The following is a 13,048-nucleotide window of genomic DNA, read 5'->3' on the forward strand; positions in this document are numbered from 1 at the left end:
ATGAGCCCCCTCGCGGCCATCGCACGCCAACACAACCTCAGTATAATCTCCTACGCCGACGACACCCAGCTGATCCTCGCCCTGACCAACGACCCCGCCACCGCCAGAGCCAGCCTACACGAAGGGATGAAAGAGGTAGCCGAGTGGATGACGACCAGCCGCCTGAAACTGAACTCGGACAAGACGGAGGTCCTCATCCTGGGCTCCTCACCCTCCGCCTGGGACGACTCCTGGTGGCCTCCCGCCCTGGGCACCGCACCCAAACCGACAGACCATGCACGCAACCTGGGCTTCATCCTGGACTCCTCCCTCTCCATGACAAGGCAAGTCAACAACGTCTCCTCGGCGTGCTTCAACATCCTACGCATGCTACGGAAGATCTTCTGGTGGATCCCCACCGAGACCAAGAAGACCGTCACCCAGGCCCTCGTCACTAGCCGACTGGACTACGGCAACGCCCTCTACGCCGGCACCACCGCCAAGCTCCAGAAGAGACTCCAGCGGATCCAGAACGCCTCAGCCAGACTCGTCCTCGACATCCCACGACACAGCCACATCTCCGGACATCTGAGAGACCTCCACTGGCTCCCCGTCAACAAAAGAATCACCTTCCGCCTCCTCACCCACGCACACAAAGCCCTACACGACCAAGGCCCGAGCTACCTCAACAGCCGGATCAACTTCTACGCTCCCAAACGCCACCTCCGGTCAGCCAACCACGCACTCGCCGCCGTCCCCCGCATCCGAAGAGCAACTACAGGAGGAAGGTCCTTCTCCTACCTGGCCGCGAAGACCTGGAACTCCCTCCCGACCGACCTGCGCCTGACCCAAGACCACCTCTCCTTCAGGAAGAAGCTGAAGACCTGGCTGTTCGAGCAGTAGCGGCAACCCCCCCTCCCCCAAGCGCCTTGAGACCCTACGGGTATGTAGCGCGCTCTATAAGTGTCATTGATTGATGACTTGCATGGTACATGAGTGCCACTGTGCCCATCCACCAGCCCGGCCGGTGGTAGGTGTAACTGCAGGGCTGTGATGTAGGGAGGGGGAGGGGCAGGGTGGGGGGTAGTAATGTATGGATTACGGACTTTGACAGGTAAGTAAACATATAAAATTAATTAACGAATTTCGTTGTGTGCACTGCATCGCCAAATGCGATGCAGTGCGCGCAACAAAAATAGTTTTATTAATTTATATGTTTACTTACCTGTGAAAGTCCGTAATCCATACTTTATGACCCCCCACCCTGCACCTCCGCCTCCCTACGTCACCGCCCTGCAGTTACACCTGCCACCGGCCGTGGCTGCCATCCACCCACTTCCACCTGTTCCTTTTTGACACTCACCCTGGTGTTGTTGTGTGACTTCCAGTACAGCAGAATCCTGGCCTGTGACTCCTACAACAGTCTCCTCACTGATGACATTCGCCACCTGCGCCTCCAACTCATCCAGCTCCTCCTGTGGAGCTGGTCCACCGCCTCCCGTCGCACTTGCTGCCCTTAGGTTTGCCCCCAGTTTCTTTTTTGTTTTGCTTTTCGTATCGTGCCACCGCTTCTTACACTCCTCCACTGTCCTCTTGCGCTCCCCCACGGCATTGACCTTGGACATGATGTCCAGCCATATGTCCCTTTTCCTTGCCATGGTGACGGTGGAACTCACAAAGAGTTCCTGCTGGTGTTGCGTCACCATTTCAACCAGTACCTGGTTCTCATCTGGAGTGAACTTTGGGTTCCTCTTCCTCTTGCCTTTTCCCTGGGTGTCTGCCTGGCCTTCCTGGGTGTTGTTTGTGCCCTCTGCACTAGTCCCTGGCTGCTCACCATCATTTTCATTATTTGCCATTCTTAGCAACGATTTTCGGGTTAGCGGGCATTTTTTCGTCCCGCTAACGCGTTATATGGTAGCCTTGGGCCTATTGGTTTAGCGATAATCATCGCTGATAGGCCCAGCGTGATTTTTTTTCACGTTAGCGTGAGTCGGGTTAGCGTCGTCACGCTGGTTTAACCGCATGCTTTTATCGCATATAGGGGGAAATATCGCCGCCTTGCGGGGTATTGGTAATACCTCGCTACGGCGGCGATATTTCCAGGCGATGCTGCGCGATAAAAATTTTCCCGCTAAATATCGATAGCGATATTTTTCGAAAGTTATTGGTAATATACCCCCAGGTGTAAAAAAAGCAGTGCTAAGCATGGTTAGCGCTGCTTTTTTTTATCACTCACAGGGTTAGCGAAATCCTTGATAATAGGAGAAATGTCGCTTAACAACATTTCTCCTATTATTTTTCTCTGGAACGCCCCCTTTGCATCTCATTAGAGATGCAAGGGGAAGCGTAGAGAAAAAGGGTGCTTACATGCGAATTTGCGTGTTAGCACCCTGTTGCTGATAGGGAGATAATTTTATCTCTGCTTTCTTGGCTTTTAAAGCCAAAAAAGCGGAGATAAATCCCTTGATAATATGCCCCTCGGTTCTTAAGTCAGTTGGGGCTTGTGAAAAGTTTAAGACCAGCTTTTATATTGTCAGGTTTATGCATAGTGGGGCACCTTCTGGCCTCCTGATTTTGAAGAATTAGCAGTTTGACAATTCATTTCTTTGGGAATCCTTCAAATGGGGTTTAAGTATTCTCTCATGATGTCTGTCATCAGCGCCCACCGATGGTCAGTTTAGAGGTACGCGAGGTAGTGAAAGTGGAGATTCAGGGAACGAAGGAGAGCTCGGGTTCCAGTACAACCACTGTTATCCTTGCTCTCAATAGAGAGAGGATAGATAAAACACAAGGGGCACTATCATCCCCCTTTGAAAACAACAAGCAGCTGAGAACAACACAAACTGTTACCTGGGTGTCCTCTGTATGTCCAGTTCTGCACAACATTGAAGGGTTCCTGAGACTCAGAGATCCCTTCTGGGTCTTGGAAGGCATCTCCCCAACGCTCATTCATTGAGCCTGGCCTACAGGTTTTTGAGTAGACATTTAGCTGATGCTCAAAGACAATGTGAGGAAGACATGCATAACAGGCTAGTACCTTTGGAGGACCAAGCCCTGCCTCACAGCTTCTGATCTCTCCATGACCATCCAGGTGCTTGTACCCTAAAACAAGAACAGTAAATGTCCTTCCTGCTGGTCTACCAAGGTATTCCCTGTTCCCTTCTGAAGGAGATATTCCATGCAGCCAATCTCAGCCACCATAGGTCACTGGCTGTCCCCATATCCTGTATTTAACTGAAATGACCCTTCTGAGAAACTGATTCTCCACATCTACCCACCCAAACCACTGCAAGGCTTAAAATACCAGAACGGGAAAAGGAAAGAACCAAGAAAATAGGTGTCTTGAGAAGTGCAATATCAGTAGTAGTAGTAAAGCTTTATTTCGATATAGAAACATATCATAAAAGCAAAACATGACAGCATAAAAACAATAATCGAAACAAAGCAATTTTACAATTCATAATACCGTTAAGACATTCATATTTACACAAAAGAAACATAAAATTTATACAAAATGAAAAAAAGGGACGCTCTACTGTAACATCAGTCGTTTGGCAGATCTTAAGCTCCAAGCCCAGCCTAGAAATTTAGCCAGACAAATAGCAAAAAAGGGTCTTGTATCTGAGAGCAAAATTCTTATAGCTTCCAGATGTGAGCGAGTTCCCAGGCTCCTACAAAGAGGCTTCAACCACCTCCGTCTAGGGGCCATATAGACTTGGCACTCAAACAAAAAGTGTGCAACAGATTCAATTTTTAACTCACAGAATGGACAGTGCGGTACAGTTTGCAATGGTGGTTTCCAGGTAGAGGTAAACTGACATAGAGGTAAGACCCCAACCCTGAATTTAAAATATAATGCCCTGTCATGTGGGCTGTGGATCAAATCCAAGTATGGTTCTCTGGAGGGGATGTCTTTAACCATTAAGAAATTTGCAACAGATTTTGGATGATTTGATTTAGCTAGTCTCTCACTATCCACCCAAGACCAGTATGCCTTCTTCAGTTCTTGTTTGGGAGGTGCTGTTTTATTTTCCCACGCAGCTCCTAGACCAAGTTTGTACAATGCCCTCTTGACCTCTCTGAGCCAGGCGATCTTATGCCAGCCAGGTAAGGACAGTACATCTTTTAGGGCATCTGCATAACTGTGGAGCTCAGGGACGTTCCAGATTCTAGACCATAGCAGTAAGGGGCGTAATTTAGCTTGCTCGCAGATTGGACGAGTACCTGCGTCAAGCAAGATGGGGATTGTGGGGGTGCTCTGGGGTAGCCGCATCAGATCTTTATGAAATTTATTTTCTAGGTGGGCCAAAGTATCCACTCTCTGGGTACCCCAAAGTTCTGCACCATACAGTGCTGCGGTCACAACCCTACCCCTATAAATATCAAGAAGTGCCCCAATAGGTTTTATAGAGGAAGCACGCTGCTCTTTAAGTAGAGCACCAACTACCCTCTTATGGGTTAGGAACACTTTTTGGTGATGGGCCTTCCAGCTCATACTATCACAAAGACGTATGCCTAGATAGTCAAATTCACTGACACGTTCTAATGTAACGGAGTCAAGAGTGGGGGGTTTAACAGATTTCTTAGGCGGGTTAAGGACAAGAAATTTGGTCTTGCCGATATTTATGGTCAGTCCTTTGATGTCACAGAAGGCCTTAAAGCTGGAAAGTAGTGACTGTATGCCTGCAGGTGATTTCGAAATCAGGAGGGTGTCATCCGCAAACAGGAGCGTCGGGATTTTCCTACCCGCCAGGGATGGTGCATCTGCAGGATGTTGAAGAAGGTGCTCCACCACTCCATTAACATAAAGTGAAAACAGAGTGGGGGCAAGCACACACCCCTGGCGGACGCCCCTGTCTACTGGAATACACGGGGTTTTTTCGCCCTGGGCACCCCATCTGATTTGGGCAAAGTTGTTTTCATGAAATTTTATCAGCAAGGCCAACAGGTAAGGTGGTAGACCTAACTCGTCGAGGACCTTCCATAATAACGCTCTTGGAACCAGGTCGAAGGCTGTTTTTAAGTCTATGAAGACTAAGTACAAACTGCCCCCTCCTAGCACCACTACCTTCCAATAGAGCATTAAAAGGCGGAATGTCTGCTCGACGGTACCTGTCCCTGATCTAAAACCCGCTTGGAAATCAGACAATATCTGGTTTTCTTCCACCCACTCCAGAATCCTGCCCAATACCACTTTCCCCGCTATCTTTTGCGTTGAATCCAGCAAACTGATGGGGCGATAATTAGCTGGGTCTTCCCTGCTACCTTTCTTGAAAATGGGGACTACTTCGGCCCCCCTCCAAGAGTTAGGGAAAGACCCCCCCAACATAACCTCATTAAGAAGGGCAACAATTAGTCTGCTCCAGAATGGGGGATTATTTTTTATCAGGTCACCCGGGATCCCATCCGGGCCTGCCGCTTTGTTAGAGACAGTACTCCTGATTGCCTTCTCTACTTCCAAGGTGGTAAATGGGACTTCATTTGGTAGGAGATCTGTGGAACTGGGCCTTAAGAGCGGGTCTAGTTTCAAAGGCCCTGTATGAGCCGAATACAGTTTGGAAAAGTGGGCAACCCAGGCAACACCAGGGATATTACAAGTCAGTTGTTGATCAATGGGCTTGTCTCTCGATCTTAGCAAGTCCCAGAACCCTTTAGCATCTTTCCTTGTGCTCGCCTCCGTTAGGTCGCGCCAAAAATTGAAATCATATGTCCGCTTAGCCTCAGTCACAGTTTTCCTATAAAGTTGCCTTGCAGACCTGATGGTAGCTTGGACTTTTCCTTTTATTGCAGCAACAAGATTGCCCTTAGCAAGTCGACATTTGGCTGTGAACCACTTTTCACTTGTTCTCAGGGTCCCCTTTGAAGCAGTTCTGAAGCTGGGTTTGGGGACGATGAACAGCCCACTTAATGCCGTGACAGTCTCCGTAAATAACGATAAAAACATCTTACCATCGCTATTAGTGCAGTCAAGCCTAGATTCAGCCTTTGATAAGATGGTTTCGGCATGTGTCATCCTAGCCTCATCCGCTGAGACTCTTGCCCATTTGAGACGTCTGCCACAGTTGGATGGAAGAATCTCATGTGAAGCTTTCCATAACTGGGTGGTAGTTTCTTGGGGCCCAGATTGCCAGGGGGCAAAGATGGTTAGAGCGAGAGGGTTGTGGTCACTGTCACAGGTCTCTATAACCTCCATGTCTTGGTGATATGGCCAGAGGTTGTAGTTGAGCATAACAAAGTCAATTCTGGATGAGTGGCCCGTCCTATTGTATGTATGGGCACCCATGGGATCTGATTTGGAACGTCCGTTTGTTGCTCTTAAATTAAACTCCATGCAAAGAGCATTTATATCGATCACCATTTGTGTCCATTTGGGGATCGGTTCAAGGTTCAAGGTAGGGATGCCCCTCCTGTTATCCTCCTCATTGATGTCCAGAATGTCTTCTTTGGCTAAAGGCTCAAAACAGCAGTTAAAATCGCCTGCCAGCAGGACGAGGGAGTTGGCGTCACAGGCAGACAGGTTGTTACTTAGGCCTAAAGAGTTTAGAGATCCTCTATTCTTGTTGCCCCTTAAGTAAAGATTAAATAGTTCTAGTTTCCTTCCTCCTTTATAACGCAGTGTTAGCCATTGAAGGTCGGGTGTTTCGGTAGTCCTTTGTGAAACACTGAGGTCTAGTGCAATGTTGATCCAGATAAGAAGACCCCCGGATGGACGTCCTTTAGAACCTTGGTGGCATACAGCCGGTACATAGAAGGTCGAGAACCCCACTCTGTGTCTAGGTTCCTGGCACCATGTTTCCTGTAGCAAGCAAATGTCAAAGGGAGCCAGGAAAGTATTCCATTCCGGGTTGTCAAAGTTGCGTGCAAGGCCCGCCACATTCCAACATAAGACCTTCAATGAAGAATCGCCTAAAGAGGCAATGCCAACAAGCAGGTCAGACTCCATGGGATTGGAATGTACAGGAAGAGGGGAGATCAAACAGGGGCTATCTGGCCTCGTTTCCACTCTTATGTGATCTAGAAGAGCCATTTTGGTTGGTTCCATGGCCCGGGGCAAAACAGTCAGAGGCCCAGCATGGATTGTTGGGGGGCCGTTGGTCGGATTTCCAACTATGTCTATAACCTGTGGAGACGATACTTTTACTAATTGTGGGCATACTGGGAACATAAAAAGTCAGTCGACCTCCTCCAGGCCTCCATATCTATTGTAGGTTGAGAGCCCATTCCAGTGCAAAAGATTGTTCTTTTGCCTCATGGGGTGGGCGTTCCAAGGATGGTGCTGCACCAAGGACCAGTTATCCACTTGGGTGTTCACTTGGCGTGGGGGATAGAAATAGGATAGTGGCCTTGGTACAACTAGGGAATCTCCGCTAGTTGGCCAGGAACAGATATGGTGCGCCGTGTGTGGGTCTTCGAAAGTTACAACTACACAGTCCCCTTGCTTAGATTTCTTAGTTGGGCCCACCCAGGGTATTCTACGAACCATCATCACTCCGCTTTTGAAGCCATTTGGAATCGGTCTGTTGACGTTAAGCCAATGCATAGTTTTTTTTTTCAATGACCAGTGGTTTTCGTGTTGGGCAGTGCCGATCACAGGGACTCCTGTCAACACGACCATGTAGTCATTGGCCTCTGGAGGAAGATCTATATAACCTCCTCTAAAATTATCTTTTGGACGAGAGCCCTGCATTTCGGCAGAATGGAGTCTGGAGGGAGCTAACAGGTTTAGATTTGCTTTTTGAGGCTTAGGGTTCCGTGGGGGAATCTGCGGTTTGGTAGCCTGAGGATTAGTGGTTATGGAAGCTTGGTCCACAGCCACAGTCCTCGGCTTAGGCACAGGCTTTACAGCAACAGGTACTGGTGGGGGGTGCTGTTCAGCTTGCGAAACAGTTGCTGACAAATGTGGGTCAGGTAAGGACACGCCCTGGTTTTCGAGGCTTCTGAGGCCGAGAGTGGCCAGAGCAATAATGCTCTTCTCCATCTCGAGTAGATTGTTTTCAATCCTAGACAATCTTAAGTCGAGTGGTGAGAGAAGTTTTTTTAATGTTTCCCAGACTTGATCTATAAAATCCTTATCATTCCTTCCCTGGTCCTGTACCAGTGCCCCCCCATTGTCTGCTGGAGTTGTGTTGGCTGGACCCTCTCCCATACTTTGGCAAAATGACTGCGTGCGCGGGGAACCCTCAGGGAAAACATTACAAGCCTGAGCGTTGGTCACTGTGAGCTGATGGGAGGCTGCAACCTTTGCCTTTTTACGAAAGTAAGCTGAGCGTGATTGGCGTTTTCTTTTGGGTTGTGCACCACTGACACGAGAAGTATTTGGGAATACTTGGGAAAAGGGATTAGAGATGGGGGTCTGGACGTGAGAAGGTGCAGAGAGACTTAGCTCTTCTATAATACATGGTTGTTCTAAGGGCGGAGTGAGGTTGAAATTAATCGGGGGCTGGTGTAAATCAACCTGGGTGGTAATACTATTTGGACAAGCGGAGCGTACTGGCGTGACAGCAGAGGCTATGTGTCCTAAAGATGATTTTTTCGAAAGGGCGATTACCTCAGACAGCCTACGTGCAGCTACCAATTCTAGGGATACCCGGGATTGAAGTTTGGATATTTCCTCATCAATGGCTAAGTTTGTGCGGGTGATAAAGTCGTCCATAGGACCACTGAATTGTGAACCACCTTTGGAAGCTTTGCTACGTGTCATCCTAGTACTCATTGTGTTTACAATGTTATTTGAATCGTCACTCGACTTGCTGAATAGGGGTCTATAGTTTCAACTAACCTGTCTCAGCACGGTGATACAATGACAAGCAGGTTTGGGGCAATAAGGGGGGGTGGGCCAGGGCCGTTCTCTGCCGTCCTCGAACGGCCTCAAACGGCCCGCTCTTTGCCCGGTCTTCGCCCCGGGCTGCGTCCCGCGCTGCGGGAGTGTTGTGCCGTGATATAGTGGGCGTGTTAGGCGGGGGGCGGGCCGGCGGGGAGAGCGGACCGGATGGTCAGTCCGTGGTCTCGCAGGGACTCCTGGATGTTGGAGTCCCTGCACACTCGCAGCCCACGCCTTGCCTCACGCCCTTACCTCCGCCTAAAGTGTCCAGGTGCAGTTGGTTAACTGGAAGCGCACTCCTGTGCGAAGCGGCTCCCGCGAAGCGGGAGCGGCGAGCCGTGTGGGCGGAACTGCCCTTAGAATCCTCGGTGTGGAAGATGAACCTCTGCCTGCGGTATTGTGAGTCCCAACAAGTGGCAAGGGAAAGCGCCTTTTACAGTCTCAGGCGGGCGGGGGGCGGGCCGGCGGGGAGAGCGGACCGGATGGTCAGTCCGTGGTCTCGCAGGGACTCCTGGATGTTGGAGTCCCTGCACACTCGCAGCCCACGCCTTGCCTCACGCCCTTACCTCCGCCTAAAGTGTCCAGGTGCAGTTGGTTAACTGGAAGCGCACTCCTGTGCGAAGCGGCTCCCGCGAAGCGGGAGCGGCGAGCCGTGTGGGCGGAACTGCCCTTAGAATCCTCGGTGTGGAAGATGAGCCTCTGCCTGCGGTATTGTGAGTCCCAACAAGTGGCAAGGGAAAGCGCCTTTTACAGTCTCAGGCGGGCGGGGGGCGGGCCGGCGGGGAGAGCGGACCGGATGGTCAGTCCGTGGTCTCGCAGGGACTCCTGGATGTTGGAGTCCCTGCACACTCGCAGCCCACGCCTTGCCTCACGCCCTTACCTCCGCCTAAAGTGTCCAGGTGCAGTTGGTTAACTGGAAGCGCACTCCTGTGCGAAGCGGCTCCCGCGAAGCGGGAGCGGCGAGCCGTGTGGGCGGAACTGCCCTTAGAATCCTCGGTGTGGAAGATGAGCCTCTGCCTGCGGTATTGTGAGTCCCAACAAGTGGCAAGGGAAAGCGCCTTTTACAGTCTCAGGCGGGCGGGGGGCGGGCCGGCGGGGAGAGCGGACCGGATGGTCAGTCTGTGGTCTCGCAGGGACTCCTGGATGTTGGAGTCCCTGCACACTCGCAGCCCACGCCTTGCCTCACGCCCTTACCTCCGCCTAAAGTGTCCAGGTGCAGTTGGTTAACTGGAAGCGCACTCCTGTGCGAAGCGGCTCCCGCGAAGCGGGAGCGGCGAGCCGTGTGGGCGGAACTGCCCTTAGAATCCTCGGTGTGGAAGATGAGCCTCTGCCTGCGGTATTGTGAGTCCCAACAAGTGGCAAGGGAAAGCGCCTTTTACAGTCTCAGGCGGGCGGGGGGCGGGCCGGCGGGGAGAGCGGACCGGATGGTCAGTCCGTGGTCTCGCAGGGACTCCTGGATGTTGGAGTCCCTGCACACTCGCAGCCCACGCCTTGCCTCACGCCCTTACCTCCGCCTAAAGTGTCCAGGTGCAGTTGGTTAACTGGAAGCGCACTCCTGTGCGAAGCGGCTCCCGCGAAGCGGGAGCGGCGAGCCGTGTGGGCGGAACTGCCCTTAGAATCCTCGGTGTGGAAGATGAGCCTCTGCCTGCGGTATTGTGAGTCCCAACAAGTGGCAAGGGAAAGCGCCTTTTACAGTCTCAGGCGGGCGGGGGGCGGGCCGGCGGGGAGAGCGGACCGGATGGTCAGTCCGTGGTCTCGCAGGGACTCCTGGATGTTGGAGTCCCTGCACACTCGCAGCCCACGCCTTGCCTCACGCCCTTACCTCCGCCTAAAGTGTCCAGGTGCAGTTGGTTAACTGGAAGCGCACTCCTGTGCGAAGCGGCTCCCGCGAAGCGGGAGCGGCGAGCCGTGTGGGCGGAACTGCCCTTAGAATCCTCGGTGTGGAAGATGAGCCTCTGCCTGCGGTATTGTGAGGTGCAATATAAATGGGCTCACTCTGGTGCTAAGAATCTTCCATTTCTAAACTCACCCTCACTTGGGCTTCCCACCCTGCTTAGCCTCGCGTTCACTTTCCAAACTTCAGTGGGATCACCCATCCCTAAAACCTTCTCCGCTCTCCAAGAAATCTTTATTGGCTGCAATGGGTTCACGCTCAAAACCGATTATTCTCATCGCCCCTAGACAGACCCTCCCAGATATTGAAGCATAGTTTTGCAAATTTTGCGGCACAAAAATTGAACTTTTGCTGCATGAAAATTACATTTTGCAGCATTATTGCAGCACTTTATTTTACTCTTAATCATTCCTTTCAGCCAAATTAGGGATACATTTAAATTCAGATCGACTTTAGAGAGGGTATTAACAGAAGTACAGCAATTACGTTTTTACCGTTGCTTTGGCTCCCATAACACAGACAGGTGGGGAACTATCTTGTGGTTGGACTGTCTCTGGGGAGCAGCGCACTTCAGGCCATATTATCAAGAATGGCGATAACATTAAACTGTGGATTGTACTAAAACATTCAGCCCAAGAGCAACCAGGGTGAGACTGGGAAAAAAAAGTGTCCAGAACACCAAACTAAAAGTGGACAAAGCTAAAAAGTGGCCTTCGTTTGCTAATCAGGGTGATTTTAAACTTGCTGTATAGGTGTTTTGCAAGTATGTCCTCTGAAGTTACAGAAGTTGGCAATGATATTTATTACGCCAGGAGCTTGCCCTTTCAAAGGTTGCTCTTATTGAACATAGGGTCATGGTTAAATCTTTATGGCTTTACGGCAGCTTAAGCCAATCTTATCTAGCGCGTTGTGCTGGATAAAAAAATGCAAGATTTCCTCTGGATCCCTCTGTCCTGTCACCAGCATTCCCATTTAAAGAAAGACAACATTCTCCAGTTTGCTACATCGTGGACGCGTTCCATTGCCTTCAGTGGCAACCCGTGCATGCTTGGCGATTCCCTTGCGGGAGCGAGCAGCTGGTGCCATATGTTATCAATTAACGCGCCTTGCTGCTTGCTCCCGCAAGGGAATCTTGCAGGCCCCCTCCTCCCCCTGCTGCTGCGCGAGGCGAGCGGTTGATTTTGTTTTTTTGAGCGCACTTGTTTTTTTTTCCCAGCGTGCACGAGTTTGTACTTGGGTTTTTTTACCACGGGAAAGATGCATTGGAAAAAATATAGCTATGGTTACCCTATACTAGAACATGGCAAATACGAGATTTCTTTCCACAGCCACATTTTGTTTGCTAAGGAAGAAATTATATAATTTCCCTTCCCCGTAAAACTTCTGTTGCCTTTCTCATTGTATTGAAGCTTCTAAGAGAAGGTAGTTTCTTGCCTTTGATGCGTACGATAATTGGTGACAGCATAATGCCATTTTATCCACTTCAGCCCCCTCATCCATTAATGTTTCCTTGGATCCTGGGTCTTTCCCGACAACCTCTTACTGTAACATTAGGTTTTATGTACTTATTTAATTGAAGGCTCATATATCTGTGCAGGCTTTATGGTGCACTAGATCAAAGCATACAGATGCACTGCGACAGATTCTCCATGTTTTTCATTAACGAGCAAACAACGGCTTCATAATTTTTACTTCTGTAAAATAAAAATTTAACTTCCTTTTGTAGTCTAGTGTTCTCCTTAATTACCAGTCAGAAGTTTAGCCTTCAGTCTCTTACTTCTTTTGTATTTATTTACTAAACATTTACAGCCGCAATGTTGTACGGGGGTCAAAGCATCTGACACAGTGGTACTGGACCGAAGATGGGGCATTGGCAAGTATTTCGGAAAAGGGGTGGCGAGTGAGACATTACGAGACATTCACTGCCCTTACTATGACACTGTAATAACTTCTGATCCATTTGAGCTACAAACAAATTTTTTGGGTGTTAAAATATACATATTCGGCAGCAGATGATGGATTATGTGGCATATGCGGAAAAGCCATAATTATGCGGAAAATGCAGCAGAATTGCATAGTACTATTGGCCCTGGTTATACCATGCAGACTGCGGAGTGATCATGATGAAATGTAGGCCTACTGCATCAACCATGGTGGCAATGGAGACAGGGACACTTCTAATCGATTGAAATCGTGTTCATTGGCTGGCTAAAGAGTACACAGGTGGTGTTTCAGTTGTGCATTGATCTGCGGACCTTCACTGGCCTCAGGTGCTCCACTTCAGTGTGGTGGAAAAATGAGCCGCTTTCAGGTCTGTGCGACCAAGGATTCTGAGTTCATCCAGACCAAAAAGC

Source organism: Lissotriton helveticus, chromosome 5_1 (assembly GCF_964261635.1).
Source record: "Lissotriton helveticus chromosome 5_1, aLisHel1.1, whole genome shotgun sequence".
Lineage (NCBI taxonomy): Eukaryota > Metazoa > Chordata > Amphibia > Caudata > Salamandridae > Lissotriton > Lissotriton helveticus.